Below are 23,934 nucleotides of genomic sequence, written 5' to 3' on the forward strand. Positions count from 1 at the left end.
ATTAGAGCAGTTGCTACATCAGTAACTTTTATGAATTCGTCTCAGTCGCCAAGGTGCGTTCTAATTCTGTTTTTGCCTCTTTGTACTTGAGGGACATTTCTCTAGTTCTAGGCGACCTTCGTTCTTTGGGCCCGTTGGTGATGGCAGGACAGGTCATCAGACAGGAGAATTAGGTAGTCTTCCTGTTTTACGTTTGGTTGCTACCTGTATATTATTCATTAATTTTTGTTTTGTTGGATATATTTGTTGTTTTTTGTTTTTGTATTATAACCCATGGCAGCTTTTTGGTTTAGTTATAATGGTAATTAGGCAGTTTGGTATTTAGGTGGTGTTGATGACAAGGACTGACTGCTTGGCAACTCATGCTGCTTCCATTGTCAGTGTGACATGGGACCAGCCACTGGGTTGTCGGCACTGGCGACTACGCTTCTCCTAGAGTCGATGCCGACCTAGGACTAGCCACTGGTTCGCTTGTCCTGACGACTCATGCTCCTTCCACTGCCCTGGACAGGGAATTAGTTGATGGATCGTCTGCTGTCATCTGGTGACTCGCTCACCATCTACTTTTTGTCTCACCTATTTTCTCGGAGTCAGACACTCGTGCGAGATCAGGCGACATTTAGTAGCCCTGAGTTTCTTGTTGACGAAGTCGGTTGCGTTGATACACCCCTGATGATCGTGTAACATGAGACCAGGTTGGACTGTCATTGTCCTTCGGGACTGATTCGCCTTTTTGCTCCGCGCTCCTTTCTCTTGGCACCAGAAAGCTCGAGTCAGGAGTTGCTCATGAGCCGATTCGCTGTTGGCAACGTTGGGTTGCGTTGATACACCCCCAAGGTTTGCTTAGCTTTGAATCGCCCAGACAGTCCAGACACTCATCCTTCAAGGAAAGAATAGTGCTCGATAGTCTTCAGGGTGCACGCTTGCTGTCTTTGATTCATCTGACTGGTCACCTGGTCTGTCACCTGACTTTAGTACAGACGGACTGACTATGCACTTACTCCTTGTCCTGTGCTACCACAGTTCGGCGGCATTATGGATGGAGACTTTGAGTTGTTAGTATCTTAGACCTTGGGGTGAGTTTTAACTGCCTATGATATATATTTCTTTGATTGTTTTATGTCCTATTCTGTCCGAAGGGGAAATTGTACTCAGATTCCCTCCTCCTTTTCAATGTGGTTCATCAGGCTAAATTATATTAAGGTAATGTTTATTAATATGGAATTTTTATTTAAAATTAATATTAATAATACTTACCTGTATAATTTATCTAGTCCCACCCATCCTACCCCACGATATGCCTATCACAAATGATTTTGAGGGAAGGTTTTGTAACTCAACGGCAGCGTTGCCAACTGGCGGACAGAATAGGAGGTAACAGGGTTGCCAATGTGGTAAATTTTGGTGCAGTTTTTTGGGGATTTAGGGCTAGATAAATTATACAGGTAAGTATTATTAATATTAATTTTAGAATAAAAATTCCATATTACCATTCATTCTCCATAAACCCAGTATCATCACCATTAGCATCACCAAACACATCTCTTTTTTTCAGTAATCTCCATATCCTCCGTTCTAATCACGTCCTCATAAGGAAGAAAAACACCAGGTATTCCGACTGTTATCCCATTAACACCCGCATGGATCGAAATCTTGTGTCTCCTACATGCAGGATGACCCTGCAAAAGTCTGTTGCCCAACGCAATCCCTTTCATTACCAAAAATGGTTCTGTTAGTACTCTGTCACCGAGAGTAAACTGTATTTGAACACAACCCAGGGTATTTAATCTATGGGCTTGCACATCAAACACTGTCTCCGTTGAGGGTTTCAAAGGGTAACGGGAGAACATGGATTGATACAAACTATGATCCATCAAGTTCACGCTGGCGCCAGTATCTATAAATACTGGGATATCAACGTCCTCCACTGTTGCGTAAACTATAGGCCTGGGCTCTGGGGCGTCCCCCACGAGACCACAATGGCATGTACTAATCACCTGTACCCTTTTTGTTGATCGGCCTCCCAAAAATTTCACCAATCCCTTTGCCCTCTGGAATGACCTGCCTGGGAAGTCCTCACATTATAACTTCCAAAACTTTGAGGTCTAGGCCTCGCATCTTTCCGTATCTGAGATGGACATGATTGCCAATAGTGATCCGCACTCTTACACATTCCACAATATTTAGCTCTACACATTTTCTTTGGGTGCCCTGGTTTATTACAATTGAAACAGCACAACTGCTGTTGCCTTTGATCGATTGATCTTTTGTTATATTCAAATTTTGCACACAAACAGGGAGAAGAAAATTCTCTCTCTCTTTGCACCCTATTCCTCTGGCATGTCCCATTAAAAAATGTACTATCTACAGTGGGCCACTTAGACATATGTTTCTCAATTTGGGCATAAAGTAATTCTTCGTCTGAAGTAGGTTCAATCTTTTCATCAAAACTATCCACTATTGCATACGGTACATGGTGCAAGAGCATCGAAAAATGGATCAATTTATGTAAATTGTCAAGTGAGACACTACCTCCTGTAACCCATTTAGATGTTTTCAATTTTCCTACCCATTCTGCCACTGAATCAAAAAGTTTTGAACTATGTTGTACGAGGCTATTTGTGCCCTTACGTTTCTTATATAGACCCCTGAGGTCCCTCACCATATCCCCGTGTTCCTTTGAGCCTTAAGCTACTTTTAACCCTTAAATGCTGAAGCGTTATTTTAAAAATCGTCTCCCGTATGCCGGTGGCGTTCGCGAGTGAGCGCCGAAGTGGAAAAAATGTTTTTTTCAAAAAATCACAGCACGCTTAGTTTTCAAGATTAAGAGTTCATTTTTGGCTCCTTTTTTTGTCATTGCCTGAAGTTTAGTATGCAACCATCAGAAATGAAAAAAATATCATCATATATAAATATTGGGATATATGACAGTGCGAAAAAAAAATTTCATATATAATTGTATACAATCGCACTGTGAGCAAAACGGTTAAAGCTAACGAGTTAATTTTTTTGTTGTATTGTACACTAAATTGTGATCATTTTGGTATATAACACATTGTAAAACAACCAAGGCAACACAGAGAAAATATTATCACAAAATGATGCATGAATTCGTAATGCGCGGACATAAAAAAAGATGTTTTCAAAAATTCACCATAAATCGAAATATTGTTCTAGAGACTTTCCGTTTGTTGCAAAATGAAGGTAATTGATTTTATATTACTAGACTGTAAGAGTTGTTGCTTACAATTGCAGTTTTCGACCATTTCGGTCGAGTTAAAGTTGACCGAAAGACGAATTTTTTCTGTTTATCGTTATTTATATGAAAATATTTCAAAACTGATAAAAGCTACAACCATGGGTTGTTTTTTAGTTGTATTCTACATGAAATTGCGCACATTTTCATATATAAAACTTTATATAACGGCTAATTTAAAATGGTGGAAACATTACGACAATCGGACGAAAAAATTTGTGATTTTTTCGGAAGAGTTACCGCGCGGACGCAAGGAAAAAGTTAATTTCATAAATTCACCATAAATCGAAATATTGTGTTAAGAGACAACCAATTTGTACAGAGCGACTTCTACATGAGGAAGAAAAACTGACTAAACAGAATCTTAAGAAGGTGGTAAAATGTTTTGAGTGTGGCAGAAGTGTTTTAAATTTACTGCCAAATGTAAGGAAAAAAAAAAAAAACAGTTCGAGACAAGCAATGTGACTATAACTAGTGGTAGTGATGGTGATGTAATTTTATTTGCCAGTGTTTTATCTACAACTGTTGCCAATAATGACTAGATTATAGATTCAGGTGCCACTCAACATATGTGTAATAGTGAGAAGTATTTTTATAATTTTGTAGAATTTTCTGATTCATTGAATGTTTAAGTGGGTGACTGAAGACTTTTGTCTGCAGTTGATGAAGGTAGTGTTAGATTGAAAGTTAAACTTCCCAGATGATAAAGGTAAAACTTTAAACTTGTGGTTTGGAGAATGTTTTGTTTTTGCCTGAATTAGCTCACAATTTAATATCAGTCTCTAGGGCTGTTCAAGGTGGTAAAACAGTAAATTTTCATGAAGTATCATGTAAGATTATCAGTAAAAGAAGGAAGTTGGTAGCCATAGGAAACAAAATAGAAAATTTTTTTCTTGACTGTTATCATGAAGTAGGTACATATTGTTATAATGTCTCTTAATTAAATTTTATTGTACAGAAGATTTTTACATTTAGGTATGAACAATTTGAGAAAATTGTGGTAAAGAAATAGTTAAGGGTATTGATTGGGAAATCACCCAAGACACTTTTGTATGATGTAATGCTAAAAGCCACAGAGTTCCATTTCCCAATGTTGAAGGTAAAAGAGAAACCAAAATATTTGATTTAATTTGAAGTGATGTTTGAGGAAAATTAAATTCTCGTCCTATAGGTGATGGAATTTATTTTGTAACGTTTATTGATGATGCATCAAGATATACTTGGTTGTACATATAAGAAAAATAAAAGTGAGGTTTTTAGCACTTTTAAGAATTGGAAAGCTCTTGTTGAAAAGCGGTATGATAAGAAAATTAAAATGGTACGCATTGATAACAGTGGTGAGTATACTGCGTCTGAGTTTGAAAATTTTCTTGAGAAGGAAGAAATGTCATGAAAAGACAATTCCTAAAACTCCCGAACAGAATGGATTAGCAGAACGCATGAATAGAACTTTGGTAGAGACAGTGAGATGCATGTCATCTAATTCAAAGTTACCAAAGACGTTTTGGGCTGAGGCTTAGTCAACTGTAGCCTATGTGCCCAACAGAAGTCCTCCTGCTAGTGCTTTGAATGGTATGACTCCCTATGAAGCTTAGAGTGGTCACAAGCCTTATGTAAAACATCTTCGAACTTTTGGGTGTGTTTCTCATGTTCATATTGCTATGGATGAGCAAGAAAAACTTTATCCCAAATCAAAGAGGTGCATTCTTCTCGATTATGGCACAAAAACAAAAGGCTATCGTCTTTATGACTGAAATCCAGAGAAGGTTGTGCACAGCAGGGATATAATATTTGATGAAAGAAAAAGTAAATTTTCATCAGCTGAGAAAAGTTCTGCAGAAAAATTTGTTAAATTTGAAGTTGGCCATGATGGTGATGTAGAAGAAACTACGAACTTGGAGTCTGGCATTCGACGGTGTACAAGAAGCAGAAAAGATCCTGATCGGTTTGGGTATACTCTTGTGTAGGAGAAAATGAACCATCTACCGTTAAAGGAGCTCTCACTAGTCCAGAATCTTCTTATTGGGAACAGGCACTGCCAAACGAGCTGGATTCAATCGCCAGTAATAATGTGTAGTCCTTGGTTGAATCTCTTAAGGAAAGGAAGCATATAAAATCCAAATGAGTATTCAGAAAGAAAATTGGACCAGATGGCATGTGTTCATATAAAGCTAGATTAGTAGCTCATTGTTTCTCACAACAGTTAGGTATTGACTATGATGAAACCTTGAATCTGTTCGTACAGTGTTGGCACTAGCTGCTCAACATGGTCTTCTGGCTCATCAAATAGTTGTGTCGTCAGCATTTTTGAAAGCTGAACACTGAGGAAATCTACATGACACAACCAGAGGGATTTCTTGAAAAAGGATAAGAGTATTATGTGTGTAAGTTGAATAAATACATAGATGGACTTGAACAAGCTCCTAAATGTTAGAGTTCATCGTTGGATAGATATCTGAAGCAACTAGAATTCAGGCAGTCCTTTAGTGATCAATGCATTTACACTTGAGTTACAGATGGTGTTTTGTGTATCATTGTTATTTATGTAGATGAAATATAATCATTGCATACAAATCTCCTGAATATTTGGCTAAAATAAAATCCTCATTGATTGCTCTAGTTCATGTATTGATTATTCTGATTCTGATTGGGCTGGAGACAGAAATGTCCGTAAATCAACGTCAGGTTATTGTTTTTCTTTGGAAAGAGGTTTGATTTCTTGTCTTACCGGTAGACAATCATGGGTTGCCTTATCAACAGCCGAAGCCGAGTATGTTGCTCTTGCCGGTGCTGCTCAAGAAGCTGTGTGGTTTAAACAATTGTTAACTGATCAAAGATTTGATGTTACACCAGTAGTAATTAGTGAAGATAACCAATCTGCTATCTGCATTGCAAATAATGCAAAAGATCATCCTAAAACAAAGCTTATTGATATCAAATATTATATCTGAAGTAATTTGTAATAATCAGGTTGAGACTCAATACTGTCCAACCGATGAGATGTTAGAAGATGTTATTACGAAATGGTTTACATCAGAAAAATTTGCAAAGCTTAGAACAGTGTTAGGATTTAAGCCCACCTTGAAGCTATTCATGATTTTCTAAGGGTGTTCTTTGGCTGGAAAATATCTACTTCGTTAAGTTTTACTTTATTATTATTTTGATGTAAGAAAATAGGTAGAATATTTTTTAGTTCTTACTAATGCCGTGTTAGTTTATTTGATGTCTGGAACAAGTTATGAGACAATTTACTGTGGAGAAATACCTAATGAACTCGTGTTTACAAGCTGTCTTGAATTTTGGCAGTCAAGAGCTCAGTGCCTATTTGTTCTACTAATTACATTTTATCTGCTATGTTTAATTTACTCAATAAAGATTTTCAGAACCAGAGTGTTTCTTTGTGCACCTACCTTCAATGAAAATACTCAACAGATATTATACTTTTCATTGTGATTTTACATTAAGTATCATAACTTGGGCAAACCATTCGATGATGCTTCCCAATACACGAAAAGTGACAAACGGAACAAAAGCTACTTATAGCTTTATAAGAAAACCTACTAGTTTTTTTATACTGGTTCATATAAGATACTGACTTAAAAACATAATCTGATATCATTATATTGCATTGAATGCATTTCTTGTCCTTTCACAATTAGTAATGTCATGCATGCCTTTACAGATTCTGACGAAGTTGTGTTTATGACCAGCTCTGTCTCCAGCCTAGGCAGCTAGGTAAGGTAATGTACTGATAATGATTTTGTGTGTGTGTGTAGGACATGTAAATATGATTAAGATAAGAGTTTGTGAAGTGAATACTTATAGATTATTTCGAGGAGTTTGTGGGTTAGGGAACAACACAATAGGCCTACTATATGATGCTGAAGGTTAGACAGAGAAGCTGTAAGCACTATTGGATACTACACACACCATATTAGCCTATATCGTAGCTAGGCCTTCTGTAAGCAACCTAACATTTACTAACCTAAAGCACATAGTTTTTATATTCCGATACATATTCGACCATTCAACTGTCCAACTCGACAGTATGGCATTTAGTATGAATTTTTATCTCGGGAATAAGTTCACCTTGGAGTGCGTTGGTCTCAATTACATTTTGAATGCTCCCTTGTTCAAATAGGGTTTTCGCGGATGTGATGTCTTTCTTCCTGTTTTCTTTTTCGTATATCCTTCACCAGCAACATGAGCATGAAGAAAAGGAATGAGCTCGTTCGAAGTGTAAAAAATGCAAATGTACCTTCTTATCCGGAGTTTCCAAATTTTTATTTATCCTGAGACATTGCAGTTGCTCTTATGATATGCCACAGTTCCTCGTTGGACGAGTGCTTTTCGTGCTCGCCTACCAATCCGGTGGTCCGAAGTTTGATTCTCGGCTCTGCCAATGTGGAATCAGAGGAATTTATTTCTGGTGATAGAAATTCATTTCTCGATATAATGTGGTTAGGAGCCCACAATAAACTGTAGGTCCCGTTGCTAGGTAACCAGTTAGTTCCTAGCCATGTAAAAATATCTAATCCTTCGGCCCAGCCCAAGGAAAGCTGTTAATCAGCTCAGTGGTCTGGTCAAACTAAGATATACTCAACTTTATGATATGCCAGGGGTCAGCATTAGGCCAGTTTTTGTTTGTGGTGGTCATGGATGTGTTGAGTGAAGTGATCAGGAATGAAGAAGAGCTGCGGGAATTGTTGTACGCCGATGATCTGGTGATTACTGCTGAAGATGAGGAGAACTCACACGAAAGAAAACTTGCTTAGTTAATTTAGAAATACTGCCATTTTAAAACCTGTTTTTAAGGTAACTTTTTAAAGGAAAATCTGTTTATTTTTTCTTAATTTTTTTTTATGTAGTACCTCTCTCTGTCGTTTGATTGGTCGAACCGATGTGGCGTCGCTTTTGTACCCTAAAACGTCTCTCCTGCAAAATGCTGTCGGTCACGAACTCACTCTCCCTCTCTCTCACTAAAAATAAATAAGTGAATAAATAAATACATAAATAAAATAAAATTGAAAAATAAAGGCCGCAGTCTTGCATACAAGTGTCTAGTGCATACCAAGCAAAAAACAGACCGGCTTACTTGCACGCGTGTGCACGCAACAAACACGCTCACACGAGTTGCAAGTCATAGAGGCTAATAAACCTCACACACACACGTCAATTTTTCTTCACTAGGTATGGGATGTTATTCAGAGCCGTCGAGTTCGTGCGAATAAAAATGTTTAGATCGTTGGTTGTAGACGAGTGAAATATGTTCTCTATCTGTTGCTGCTACCGCATGCATGTTACAGTGGGTGAGAGTGAGAACGCTCATGAGGTTTTTTAACTATTTTCATAAGGAGTTCCGAGAACGACTTCTTTGTAAAAGGTTACATTCATTACAATGACAGCAAAATATAAATTGCCATTCATCTAAATACCTTTAATCTATAACAAGCATTGACAGGGTTTATCATCAAATCACGTATATTACTACATAGTGAAACCAGTGATACCACAATGTGTATGAGTCCACCTAAATATCCAACAGCATGGAAGCAGTAATTGTCCAGGACGCAGACATTACGGCTGCTCTAGTTGAATGGATGGATGCAACATCTATGATAAGTAAGTCGTAGTCATACACTCCCAGTCCTCGTCTAATAAATGCAAAAGTCCATTGCGGATGGAATGGAATGGAATACAGAATGAAGGCCAAATGAGGTCATTCAGCGTTGAAGGGAACATTTGAGAATAGGGAAGCCTGAAAAGTGTAACAAGAGGAAAACCTCGCAATTGCATTATGAAACGTGTTAGGAGAAGGTGGATGGCAACAATGAGGAGAGAATATGAATGGAGGTACAGTAAGTAAAAGGAATGAAAGGGGTAGATTTCAAACCCGTACTCCCTTCCCCTTCTCTTTCCCCATCCCAGCCACCTTCCCCCTTCCCTTTGTAACTTATGTGGTAACCACTTGACCGATCTAGAAAAAATTTGGCATGTGGCCATCATTTGACCAAACTTAGTTAAAAAGGTTTCAAATCTATTCCTCCCTTCCTCTATTCCTCTACCCCCTCCCCCTTCTCCCTCCCCCTTTCCCTTACCTTTGCAACTTAGTGTTAATCACTCGACCAATCCAAACAAAATTTAGCACTTGGTTCTGATTTGACCCAACTTAGATAATAGGGTAGGTTTCAAACCAGTACCCCCTTTCCCTTCCCCCATTCCACTTCCTCCATCTCCTTCCCACTTCCCTTTGTAACTTATATGGTAACTGCTTGACCGATGTATACAAAATTTGGGGCGTGGCCATCATTAGACTTAACTTAGATAATATGGTAAGTTTCAAAGCCATATCCCATCCCCTTCCCTCCTTCCCTTTGTAACTTCTGAGGCAAATAATCTTTACGGGTTTATCATTCCTAATTTCATGTACTCTATACCACTGAAATATATCACTGAATTATTTTCTCCCATGTGATTAATAATGCTGTATCAAGGTTTATGTTTAGGTTTAGTGTGTGTGTATAGTCGATTTTTTTAAACCTGGCAAACTTGCACTTAACTTGCACTTAGCTGCTTGTCGCTGATTGGATAAATGTCGTGTTGTCCGAATCTCTCAGTTTTGTTTTCACACTGTTCCAGAATTGGGATTATACGGCCAAAGATTGAGATAAGAGCCAAATCATGTAATGTTATGTAAATATCAGTTGTAATAAACTGAAGTATTAAGAAGTTACGTACCAAATTATTATATAATAGTTAAAAGTTATGAAACAACACTCTCCGAAGCTGTAGACTTGAAATATGTTTCAAACGCATGAACTTTAATGTTTAAATTTCTAGCTAGATTTTTAGTGCAACCATGCCATTGGTTGTTTAAAAAAACATATTTATTGTACATTGCTGATGTTGTATAACGCCTAAGAACAAAATACTATCATAGAAATGTAAGCTTGTCAGAAAATTTGGGGTGGAGGAGTTGTGGGAGGAACAGCCTCGGGGTTGACAGAAAGTTGACGTACTCTCAGCCGGGGGTTCAAATGCGGGTTGTGGTGTTCTTGTCTTCATAAAATAATGAAGATGTTTATATATCATAATGTTAATTTTTGGCATTTCAAAAGTACTGCTCACGGAATGTCATTAATGTTTTAGATTATGTATAAAGGCAATTACATACAATGAATTTATTCATACCATTTCCTGGCTGGTGTGCCCCTCTATATAAAATGACAGTAAATTGACTGTTCCTCAACTAGAAATTTTCAATTATGTCCTATTACAGTTGGGGTTTCTTTATCTGGCGTCCATCGTATTTTTAGATAGGCCTTAATGATATTATATTTTGTAAATCATAAGACTCCTCATGAATAATAAGAGCAGAGCCCTTATATTTGAGAATGTTAATTGTTCTGTTGTCTTTTGCTCCATCTCAATAAACTTATACCAGTTTTCAATAGTACAGGGAAACAAAAGGTTTTTAGGAACTTAAATTTCAAGTATATTTTCATAACTGTTCATTATAATAATACAGTAGCTGTATTGGGCAATACTGGCATTAATGAAGAGAAAAGTCAATAATAATATTAAAAACGATAACGACAGTAAGAGTCACAACAAAGTAAACAACTACTAAGTATTTATAACAGTAGTAATAACAATACATCAATTAACGTCAGAATTATATAAACAAAAGTATTGATAACAGTATTCAGGGTTATGGATGATAATAAAGTATCATCAGTATCATGTTAACTAAAGTATCAATAACAACATGAAATAGAGCTAGAATTTTAGTCCAGTGTCAGAGCATCTTCATCACTACTGTCATCTGTAGTGCTATCATTCAAGTCAATTAAAAACTCATCAACTAACTTATCAAATGCTGAATCTTTGGCACGATACACTTCTTCGATTCTATTGACATGTTTTATAGCATTTTGCCAGTGCTGTGGCGTCACGTGATCACCTGCTGCTTTTGTTATTTTTTCTATTTTTTCTACAATTTTCAGAGACTGGTCGCTATTAGAATTACGTTTTTTTTTATTTCTGTCTTCACTTGGGCCCAGATAAGTTCGATAGGGTTGAAAATGCAGTGATAGGGAGGTAGACGAAGCACTTTATGGCCATAGTGAGTAGCAATTTCATCTATTTCGTAAGTTTGAACTTCCTTGTGGCGCTGGCAGATCTGAAGAAGTTCGAGTTTTGTAACAGAAGGGTCATGGTCAATGCTATTTAGAACCAACCAGTCTATGATTTGGGCTTTTCTGTTGCTACTTGTCGAGACCTTGTTGATTATTTTTGAGTGACAAGGAGCATTATCGATGATGATAAGGGACTCCTTCTTGATATTAGGAAGTTGTTGTTCTAACCACATTTTGAACCTTTCGTTATCCATCGAGTCATGGTAATCACCCTTTGATCCGTTTTTTTATTTGATCATAAGCAATGCTCCCGGTACAAAACTCTCATCACTTCCTGCATTTTACTATTATAAACCTGGAGCCTCTCCCTGACTTCGTTTTCGGTCCTACTGATCCATCTTCATTAGTCCAGCACTTTTCGACGGTGCGGTTCTGGTTCACCCAAATCTCGTCCACGAATACCTCCGGTCTTGGGTTTGGACTCTCTCGATTTCTCTTCAGTTCTCTAAGGTACTTGTTCCTTGTTACAATGATGTCCTGTCTCTCCATGAGTATCTTTCTTCCGCTTGTGACTTTCTTGTACCTAAAACCAAGATTCCTGACTATTTTGTAGAAGGAACTACTCGAGCCAGTAAAATTAGTAGAGGTTCCCGAACTTTTGCCAACAAATTTGCTGATGTAGGAAGGTTTCTTCTTTCATAAAAGGATAGGATCTCTCTCCTAACACATTCTTTGTCGAAACTATCAAGATGATCAATAACAGTCGATTTCCTTTTCCAGGGCAAGGGTGAATGAATTATACCGTCGGAAGATTTCATCTTCTCAGATTTGATTCGATAGATCAAACTTGAATTGCTGTTGCTGTCGTCTTAATGATTTCTTTCATTGTCTTGCTAGGGCCCTGTGAAATGAAATATTGAAAAACATCCATTATTATATTACGGCACTGACTGGTAAGCCTACTGCAAGCAGCATGTATATGCCTGGTGTTTGAAGTGCCTTCATCTCTGCTTTGTTCCATATCGTAATCGTCTCTTGTGGCCATGGCTGAAATAGGTGAAATGGACGACAGTGAGCCAACTGCTCGATAGCCGATTCTAAGCTGATTGATGATGGCGGTGTGTGCAGACGACAACTCGCCGTCTGTTCCTTTCTCAACTCCTCCACCCCAAATGTTTCGGCAAGCTTACATTTTTTACGATAGTATTTTGTTCTTAGGCGTTATACAACCTTCAGCATTGTACAATAAATACGTTTTGCTCTTTTCCAAACCACCAATGGCACGGTTGCGCTAAAAATCTATCTAGAAATTTAAAACATTAAAGTTCATGCGTTTGAAACATATTTCAAGTCTACAGCTTCGGAGAATGTTGTTTCATAACTGTTAACTATTATATAATAATTTGGTATGTAGCTTCTTAATACTTCAGTTTATTACAACTGATATTTACATAACATTACATGATTTGGCTCTTATCTCAATCTTTGGCCGTATAATCACAATTCTGGAACAGTGTGAAAACAAAACTGAGAGATTCGGACAACACGACATTCATCCAATCAGCGACAGCAGTTAAGTGCAAGTTTTCCAGGTTTAAAAAAATCGACTATAGTGTTAGTGGGGATGTGTTTAGGTTTAACAAAGGGTGGGTTTGATTTTAGTAGGGGTGTGCTTAGCTTTAGTGATGGGTAAATGGGACAGTTACCACAGTCCTACCTGATAAAAGGGACAGTCAGCACAGTAATACTTGTATGAAAGTGACAGTCAGCACAGTAATACCTGAATAAAACAGACAGTCAGCACAGTAATACCTGAATAAAACAGACAGTCAGCTCAGTAATACCTGGATAAAACAGACAGTCAGCACAGTAATACCTGAATACAACAGACAGTCAGCACAGTAATACCTGGATAAAAGGGACAGTCAGCAAAGTAATACTCTGTTAAAATGGACAGTCACCACAGTAATACTTGTATGAAAGAGACAATCAGCTAAGTAATACTTGGATAAAAGGGACAGTCAGCAAAGTAATACTTGGATAAAAGGGACAGTCAGCAAAGTAATACTTGGATAAAAGGGACAGTCAGCAAAGTAATACTTGGATAAAATGGACAGTCAGCAAAGTAATACTTGGTTAAAAGGGACAGTCAGCAAAGTAATACTTTGTTGTTAAAAGGGACAGTCAGCAAAGTAATACTTGGTTAAAAGGGACAGTCAGCAAAGTGATACTTGGTTAAAAGGGACAGTCAGCAAAGTAATACTTGGTTATTAAAAGGGACAGTCAGCAAAGTAATACTTGGTTAAAAGGGACAGTCAGCAAAGTAATACTTTGTTGTTAAAAGGGACAGTCAGCAAAGTAGTACTTGGTTAAAAGGGACAGTCAGCAAAGTATTACTTGGTTAAAAGGGACAGTCAGCAAAGTAATACTTGGATAAAAGGGAAAGTCAGCAAATTAATACTTGGTTAAAAGGGACAGTCAGCAAAGTAATACTTGGTTAAAAGGGACAGTCAGCAAAGTAATACTTGGTTAAAAGGGACAGTCAGCAAAGTAATACTTGGATAAAAGGGACAGTCAGCAAATTAATACTTGGATAAAAGGGACAGTCAGCAAAGTAATACTTGGTTAAAAGCGACAGTCAGCAAAGTAATACTTGGTTAAAAGGGACAGTCAGCAAAGTAATACGTACTTTGTTGTTAAAAGGGAAAGTCAGCAAAGTAATACTTTGTTGTTAAAAGGGACAGTCAGCAAAGTAATACTTGGTTAAAAGGGACAGTCAGCAAAGTAATACTTGGTTAAAAGGGACAGTCAGCAAAGTAACACTTTGTTGTTAAAAGGGACAGTCAGCAAAGTATTACTTGGTTAAAAGGGACAGTCAGCAAAGTATTACTTGGTTAAAAGGGACAGTCAGCAAAGTATTACTTGGTTAAAAGGAACAGTCAGCAAAGTAATACTTGGATAAAAGGGACAGTCAGCAAAGTAATACTTGGATAAAAGGGACAGTCCGCAAAGTAATACTTTGATAAAAGGGACAGTCAGCAAAGTATTACTTGGTTAAAAGGGACAGTCAGCAAAGTAATACTTTGTTATTAAAAGGGACAGTCAGCAAAGTAATACTTGGATAAAAGGGACAGTCAGCAAAGTAATACTTGGATAAAAGGGACAGTCAGCAAAGTAATACTTGGATAAAAAGGAACAGTCAGCAAAGTAATACTTTGTTGTTAAAAGGGACAGTCAGCAAAGTAATATTTTGTTGTTAAAAGGGACAGTCAGCAAAGTAGTACTTTGTTAAAAGGGACAGTCAGCAAAGTAATACTTGGTTAAAAGGGACAGTCAGCAAAGTAATACTTGGTTAAAAGGGACAGTCAGCAAAGTAATACTTTGTTGTTAAAAGTGACAGTCAGCAAAGTAGTACTTGGTTAAAAGGGACAGTCAGCAAAGTAATACTTGGTTAAAAGGGACAGTCAGCAAAGTAATACTTGGTTAAAAGGGACAGTCAGCAAAGTAATACTTGGTTAAAAGGGACAGTCAGCAAAGTAATACTTGTGTTGTTAAAAGGGACAGTCAGCAAAGTAATGCTTGGTTAAAAGGGACAGTCAGCAAAGTAATACTTTGTTGTTAAAAGGGACAGTCAGCAAAGTAGTACTTGGTTAAAAGGGACAGTCAGCAAAGTAATACTTGGTTAAAAGGGACAGTCAGCAAAATAATACTTTGTTGTTAAAATGGACAGTCAGCAAAGTAGTACTTGGTTAAAAGGGACAGTCAGCAAAGTAATACTTGCTTAAAAGGGACAGTCAGCAAAGTAATACTTGCTTAAAAGGGACAGTCAGCAAAAGTTTTTAAAAATTTTTTGGTTTTTGTTTAAAGTAATACCTTGGTTAAAACGGACAGTCAGCAAAGTAATTACTTGTCGGGTTAAAAGGACAGTCAGCAAAGTAGTACTTGGTTAAAAGGGACAGTCAGCAAAGTAATATGGTTAAAAGGGGACAGTCAGCAAAGTAGTACTGGTTAAAAAGGACAGTCAGCAAAGTAATACTTGTTTAAAAAGGGGACAGTCAGCAAAGTAATACTTGGATATTAAAAGGGACAGTCAGCGAAGTAATACCTTGGTTAAAAAAGGGACAGTCAGCAAAGTTCAATATTGGATAAAAGGGGGACAGTCAGCAAAGTAATAATTTTGGTTAAAAAGGGACAGCAGCAAAGTAATACTTGGATAAAAAGGGACAGTCAGCAAAGTAATACTTGGTTAAAAGGGACAGTCAGCAAAGTAATACTTTGTTGTTAAAAGGGACAGTCAGCAAAGTAGTACTTGGTTAAAAGGGACAGCCAGCAAAGTATTACTTGGTTAAAAGGGACAGCCAGCAAAGTATTACTTGGTTAAAAGGGACAGTCAGCAAAGTAATACTTTGTTGTTAAAAGGGACAGTCAGCAAAGTAGTACTTGGTTAAAAGGGACAGTCAGCAAAGTAATACTTGGTTAAAAGGGACAGTCAGCAAGGTAATACTAGGTTAAAAGGGACAGTCAGCAAAGTAATACTTGGTTAAAAGGGACAGTCAGCAAAGTAATACTTGGATAAAAGGGACAGTCAGCAAAGTAATAATTGGTTAAAAGGGACAGTCAGCAAAGTAATACTTGGATAAAAAGGGACAGTCAGCAAAGTAATACTTGGTTTTTAAAAGGGACAGTCAGCCAAATAAAAGTAAAACTTTGTTGTTTTAAAAGGGACAGTCAGCAAAGTATACTTGAGTTAAAAGGACAGTCAGCAAAGTATTACTTGGGTTTTAAAAGGGACAGTTCAGCAAAGTAATACTTTGTTGTTAAAAGGGACAGTCAGGAAAGTAGTACTTGGTTAAAAGGGACAGTCAGCAAAGTAATACTTGGTTAAAAGGGACAGTCAGCAAAGTAATACTTTGCTGTTAAAAGGGACAGTCAGGAAAGTAGTACTTGGTTAAAAGGGACAGTCAGCAAAGTAATACTTGGTTAAAAGGGACAGTCAACAAGGTAATACTAGGTTAAAAGGGACAGTCAGCAAAGTAATACTTCGTTAAAAGGGACAGTCAGCAAAGTAATACTTGTTTAAAAGGGACAGTCAGCAAAGTAATACTTGGTTAAAAGGGACAGTAAGCAAAGTAATACTTGGTAAAAAGGGACAGTCAGCAAAGTAATACTTGGTTAAAAGGGACAGTCAGCAAAGTAATACTTGTGTTGTTAAAAGGGACAGTCAGCAAAGTAATACTTGGTTAAAAGGGACAGTCAGCAAAGTAATGCTTGTGTTGTTAAAAGGGACAGTCAGCAAAGTAATACTTGGTTAAAAAGGGACAGTCAGCAAAAGTAATACTTTGTTGTTTAAAAGGGACAGTCAGCAAGCATAATACTTGGTTAAAAGGGACAGTCAGCAAAGTAATACTTGGTTAAAAGGGACAGTCAGCAAAGTAATACTTGGTTAAAAGGGACAGTCAGCAAAGTAATACTTGGATAAAAGGGACAGTCTGCAAAGTAATACTTGTGTTGTTAAAAGGGATAGTCAGCAAAGTAATACTTGGTTAAAAGGGACAGTCAGCAAAATAATACTTGGTTAAAAGGGACAGTCAGCAAAGTATTACTTGGTTAAAAGGGACAGTCAGCAAAGTAAACTTGGATAAAAAGGGGAAAGTCAGCAAATTAATACTTGGTTAAAAGGACGTCAGCCCACAGTAAACTTGGATAAAAGGGACCGTTCAGCAAAGTAATACTTGGTTAAAAGGGGACAGTCAGCAAAGTTAATACTTGGATAAAAGGGACAGTCAGCAAATTAATACTTGGATAAAAGGGACAGTCAGCAAAGTAATACTTGGTTTTAAAAGCGACAGTCAGCAAAAGTAATACTTGGTTAAAAGGGACAGTCAGCAAAGTAATACGTACTTTGTGTTAAAAGGGAAAGTCAGCAAAGTTAATACTTTGTTGTTTAAAAAGGGACAGTCAGCAAAAGTATTACTTGGTTAAAAGGGATAGTCAGCAAAGGTTAATACTTTGGTTAAAAGGGACAGTCAGCAAAGTAACACTTTGTTGTTTAAAAGGGACAGTCAGCAAAGTATTACTTGGTTAAAAGGGACAGTCAGCAAAGTATTACTGGTTAAAAGGACAGCAGCAAAGTATTACTTGGTTAAAAGGGACAGTCAGCAAAGTAATCTTGGATAAAAGGGACAGTCAGCAAAGTAATACTTGGATAAAAGGGACAGTCCGCAAAGTAATACTTGGATAAAAGGGACAGTCAGCAAAGTATTACTTGGTTAAAAGGGACAGTCAGCAAAGTAATACTTTGTTATTAAAAAGGTAAAAGGGACAGTCAGCAAAAAGTAATACTTGGATAAAAGGGACAGTCAGCAAAGTAATACTTGGATAAAAGGGACAGTCAGCAAAGTAATACTTGGATAAAAAGGAACAGTCAGCAAAGTAATACTTTGTTGTTAAAAGGGACAGTCAGCAAAGTAATACTTTGTTGTTAAAAGGGACAGCCAGCAAAGTAGTACTTTGTTAAAAGGGACAGTCAGCAAAGTAATACTCGGTTAAAAGGGACAGTCAGCAAAGTAATACTTTTTTGTTAAAAGTGACAGTCAGCAAAGTAGTACTTGGTTAAAAGGGACAGTCAGCAAAGTAATACTTGGTTAAAAGGGACAGTCAGCAAAGTAATACTTGGTTAAAAGGGACAGTCAGCAAAGTAATACTTGGTTAAAAGGGACAGTCAGCAAAGTAATACTTGTGTTGTTAAAAGGGACAGTCAGCAAAGTAATGCTTGGTTAAAAGGGACAGTCAGCAAAGTAATACTTTGTTGTTAAAAGGGACAGTCAGCAAAGTAGTACTTGGTTAAAAGGGACAGTCAGCAAAATAATACTTGGTTAAAAGGGACAGTCAGCAAAATAATACTTGGTTAAAAGGGACAGTCAGCAAAATAATACTTTGTTGTTAAAAGGGACAGTCAGCAAAGTAGTACTTGGTTAAAAGGGACAGTCAGAAACAAAAGTAATACGGTTAAAAAGGGACAGTCAGCAAAGTAAATACTTGGTTTTTTAAAAGGGACAGCAGCAAAGTAATACTTGGTTAAAAGGGACAGTCAGCAAAGTAATACTTGGTTAAAAGGGACAGTCAGCAAAGTAATACTTGGTTAAAAGGGACAGTCAGCAAAGTAATACTTGGTTAAAAGGGACAGTCAGCAAAGTAATACTTGGTTAAAAGGGACAGTCAGCAAAGTAATACTTGGTTAAAAGGGACAGTCAGCAAAGTAGTACTTGGTTAAAAGGGACAGTCAGCAAAGTAATACTTGTTTAAAAGGGACAGTCAGCAAAGTAATACTTGGTTATAAGGGACAGTCAGCAAAGTAATACTTGGTTAAAAGGGACAGTCAGCAAAGTAATACTTGGATAAAAGGGACAGTCAGCAAAGTAATAATTGGTTAAAAGGGACAGTCAGCAAAGTAGTACTTGGTTAAAAGGGACAGTCAGCAAAGTATTACTTGGTTAAAAGGGACAGTCAGCAAAAGAAAGTAAATATTTGTTGTTAAAAGGGACAGTCAGGAAAGTAGTACTTGGTTAAAAGGGACAGTCAGCAAAGTAATACTTGGTTAAAAGGGACAGTCAGCAAGGTAATACTAGGTTAAAAGGGACAGTCAGCAAAGTAATACTTGGTTAAAAGGGACAGTCAGCAAAGTAATACTTGGATAAAAGGGACAGTCAGCAAAGTAATAATTGGTTAAAAGGGACAGTCAGCAAAGTAATACTTGGATAAAAGGGACAGTCAGCAAAGTAATACTTGGTTAAAAGGGACAGTCAGCAAAGTAATACTTTGTTGTTAAAAGGGACAGTCAGCAAAGTAGTACTTGGTTAAAAGGGACAGTCAGCAAAATATTACTTGGTTAAAAGGGACAGTCAGCAAAGTAATACTTTGTTGTTAAAAGGGACAGTCAGGAAAGTAGTACTTGGTTAAAAGGGACAGTCAGCAAAGTAATACTTGGTTAAAAGGGACAGTCAGCAAGGTAGTACTAGGTTAAAAGGGACAGTCAGCAAAGTAATACTTCGTTAAAAGGGACAGTCAGCAAAGTAATACTTGTTTAAAAAAGGGACAGTCAGACAAAAAAAAAAAAAGTAATACTTGTTAAAAAGGGACAGTCAGCAAAGTAATACTGGTTAAAAGGGACACGTCAGCAAAGTTAATACTTGGTTAAAAGGGACAGTCAGCAAAGTAATACTTGTGTTGTTAAAAGGGACAGTCAGCAAAGTAATACTTGGTTAAAAGGGACAGTCAGCAAAGTAATGCTTGTGTTGTTAAAAGGGACAGTCAGCAAAGTAATACTTGGTTAAAAGGGACAGTCAGCAAAGTGATACTTTGTTGTTAAAAGGGACAGTCAGCAAAGTAATACTTGGTTAAAAGGGACAGTCAGCAAAGTAATACTTGGTTAAAAGGGACAGTCAGCAAAGTAATACTTGTTTAAAAGGGACAGTCAGCAAAAGTAATCTTTTGGTAAAAGGGACAGTCAGCAAAGTAATACTTGGATAAAAGGGACAGTCTGCAAAGTAATACTTGTGTTGTTAAAAGGGATAGTCAGCAAAGTAATACTTGGTTAAAAGGGACAGTCAGCAAAAGTAATTAATGGTTTTAAAAGGGACAGTCAGCAAAGTAATACTTGGTTGAAAAGGGGGACAGTCAGCAAAGTAATCTTGGTAAAAGGGACAGTCAGCAAAGTAATACTTGGTTAAAAGGGACAGTCAGCAAAGTAATACTTGGTTTTAAAAGGGAGCGGCAAAGTACTTGGATAAAAAGGGGAAACAATCGCAAAAGTAATACTTGGATAAAAGGGACAGTCGGCAAAGTAAACTTGGATAAAAGGGGGACAGTCGGCAAAGTAATACTTGGATAAAAGGGACAGTCGGCAAAGTAATACTTGGATAAAAGGGACAGTCGGCAAAGTAATACTTGGATAAAAGGGACAGTCGGCAAAGTAATACTTGGATAAAAGGGACAGTCGGCAAAGTAATAACTTGGGATAAAAGGGGAGTCGGCAAAGTAATCTTGGGATTAAAAGGGACAGTCGGCAAAGTAATACTTGGATAAAAGGGACAGTCGGCAAAGTAATACTTGGATAAAAGGGACAGTCAGCACAGTAATGCTTGGATAAAAGGGACAGTCAGCAAAGTAATTCTTGGTTAAAAGGGACAGTCAGCATAGTAATACCTGAATAAAACAGACAGTCAGCACAGTAATACCTGGATAAATGGGATAGTCAGCACAGTATTACTTGTATGAAAGAGACAGCCAGCACAGTAATGCCTGGGTAAAAGGAACTGCTGGCACAGTAATACCTGGGTACACAGGATAGTCACCATATTAACATCTGGATAAATGTGGCAGTCACCACAGTAATAACTGATAAAACAGGTAGTCAGTACAGTCAAACCTGGATAAAGAGGGCAGTCAGTACAGTAGTACCCGGATTAAAGGGAAAGTTGCTGCAGTATTACTTGGATAAATTGGACAGTTACCACAGTTATATCTGGATAAATGGGAAAGTCAGCAAAGTAATTTTTGGATAAAAGGGACAGTTGCTACAGTTATGACTGGATAAATGGGACGGTTAGCAATGTAATATGTGAATAAAATGAACAGTCATCAGTATTTCCTGGACAAAAGGGACAGTCAGTACAGGTAGGTGTAGAAAAATTTTTCCAAGTTCTTCAGAGTTTTCCTGAGCAGTGCCAGGTTGGTCACCTAATATATATATATATATGGTGTCAGGCAAATTTCTCGAAATCAATTGCGCGAAGGTAAATTTCTCGAATTCAATTGACCGAAAAATAATTTCTCGAATTATCGTTTTCTCGAATGTCAATTACTCGAAAACAAACAAGTAAATTTCTCGAACACAATCGAAAGTATCCTATAAGCGCCAAAGACTAATTTATAAAGAGGCTATTAGCATTCCAAGCGTAACTTCTCATTCTTTTTACAAAATTCTGAATTGAGTTTTTCCTGTTATGTCAAGGAAGAAATGCCCGAGACGAACAATGCAGTCGAGGGCTGGCATTACGGTTTCGAACAGCAATTAAGTGCTTGTCATCCATCCATCTGGAAATTTATACAAGGATTACAACGAGAACAAAGTCTACAGGAACTACGAATTGAACAATATTTGGGAGGTGTTGGTATTCCTGTGCGCAAAAAGAAGTATCGTGACTGTGCAAAAAGGTTACAAACCATTGTAATAAATTATGACGAAGAGAGGCCTGTCGAAGAATATCTACGAAGTGTAGCATACAACATTTCATTTTGATTGATTAAATTTTAATACTGTATTTCATTCTGAATGATAATATTTTTATACATACAATAAAATTATAACCTTTGTATTTTTTTCATTCCTTCATTTAAAATAAAATTTTAAAATTTCTTTTTGTCAACCCAAAGGGATATATTTTTCCTTGAAATACATGAACATTTTTCCAATCAATTTTCTCGACAAAATAGATATAAGTTTTCGAGAAATATGGGATTCGAGAAAATGATAGTTCGAGAAATTAGTTTTCGAGCAATTGAGTTCGAGAATTTGACGTTCGAGAAATTGCATTCGAGAAATTTACCTAAAAATCATATATTATATATAGATATATATAATAAATATATATATATAATATATAATATTATTTATTATATATATATTATACATATCATATATATTATATAGCTACCTATATATATATATATATAGCTATATTATTAAATATAATATATATTATATATATATAGATATATATATATATATATATATATATGATATATATATATATATCATATATATATAGCTATATATATATATATATAGTATATATATTATATATATATATAATATATATAGCTATATATATATATATATATATATATATATATATATATATAGCTATACGCAAAGTTTACATAATGTCGCTTTGTGTCTAGAAGTGTATGGAATTTGAGAACAAATTTTATTTGGCTATGTCTCATAGTTCTTAATTATGCTGTAATGTTCCAGAGGTCTTCCTCGAGGTGGAATTATGGTCTTGTGCTTCGTAGGGGATGGAGGTTAGTGCCGTCAGTGTACCTCACGCTGTGCACTGTAGCCACTGCTTAATGTTCTTTGCAGTGACCCTTCGGCTCCCTAGCTGTGATGCCTTTTATTCCATATACTGGACATCTATTCATTTTTACTTTATTCCATCTTACTTTCCAGCCTCTTCTGACAATTATTTCGGCATTAATTTCAGCCCTGAATGAGCTCATAGGTCCCAGCGTTTGACGTAGTATATTGTGCTGTTCCTTGTAGTATTGTTCTCTCAAATATACCATATAGGTATACGGCACAATCGATTTAATGAAATTCTGATAGAATCTCAGTTAGGTGGCGGTTTGACAGACTGTGAAGCAACATTCATTTCTTGCAGTTAATTTAGCATCTATCTCCTTTTCATCTCATTACTGAATGTTTACGTAATTTACAAATAAATACCTACAGTATTTGTCTTGTTCAAAATGTTTTTAGTTTTATTCAGTAGATGAAACCTGTTCATGTGGAACAAGCTCACGGGGCCATTGACTTGAAATTTAATTTCAACCTCCCGCCACCACAGACCCCAAACCGCGGCAGTAACTGATCATGATACAGAGCCAGTGAGTTTTTCATCGCCCTGGGGGAGGCTCGAACTTAAGACATCTGTGGCATGCCACGACACTAACCACTATACCAGCGACCACTATAAACGCTCGGGTTTTCCTTGTATCGTGACTTAAAGTCTAAAGAGTAAGTTTCTGCCATCTTGACTTTGAATTCCATACCAATCTGGTGAATTCTTTTATTATTTTAATGCTGCTCGTGCAGTTAGGCAGCAAGACTTGGGATAGGGAACCGGTAATCAAGAAGTTTACGAAAATGTCATAGGTGTTTTTTTTTTTCAATATCGCTTAGACATTCTTTAAATAAATAGAGCGATGTGATTAATGTGGTAGTGTATTATTATTATTATTATTATTATTATTATTATTATTATTATTATTATTATTATTATTATTATGCCACTGTTGTTGCATCTAAATAAGGCAAACAACCATATTAAATCTACTGATAAACTATGCGTAAATAATGCACACACCTGCCCACAAATATCCAACGCCTCACACCTCACGCGCATGCGCGCGCCCTCGCGAGCGCGCGTGAGTGTGTCCTATATATAGAATTACTCGCTCATTTCAACAGAACCTGTTGCTGAGAGAACGCTCCTCGAAGATCGAGTGACCTTTTTAAAGGAGGAGACCGAGGCCGAGTCACGACCGTCATTTTAGAAATTCCCCTTCCAGGACCAACCTCACACTCGAGGGGCCTCTCTCTCTCTCTCTCTCTCTCTCTCTCTCTCTCTCTCTCTCTCGTTGAACTCTTTAAAGGGAGGTGTCTCATACCTGCTGGTCTACTACTCTTCTTCCCCGTCCCCTTCCTCCTCCTCCTCCTCCTCCTCCTCCTCCTCCTCCTCCTCCTCCTCCTCCCAG

General features: G+C 37.1%; 1 protein-coding gene across 2 annotated transcripts in view; it reads left to right on the forward strand.

The window, feature by feature from the left end:
- LOC135224497 (uncharacterized) overlaps nucleotides 1–23,934 on the forward strand; it is a 469,158-nt gene that overhangs the window by 35,339 nt on the left and 409,885 nt on the right. The window contains exon 2 of one of the 2 annotated variants that reach the window (XR_010316756.1): nucleotides 6,939–6,991. The gene's annotated coding sequence lies outside the window, so the exon portion shown is untranslated. Of the gene's footprint in view, nucleotides 1–6,938; nucleotides 6,997–23,934 lie in introns of both variants that reach the window. The other variant, XR_010316757.1, reaches the window with a different exon arrangement.

The sequence above is a fragment of the Macrobrachium nipponense genome, chromosome 12, assembly GCF_015104395.2.
Source record: "Macrobrachium nipponense isolate FS-2020 chromosome 12, ASM1510439v2, whole genome shotgun sequence".
NCBI classification, from domain to species: domain Eukaryota; kingdom Metazoa; phylum Arthropoda; class Malacostraca; order Decapoda; family Palaemonidae; genus Macrobrachium; species Macrobrachium nipponense.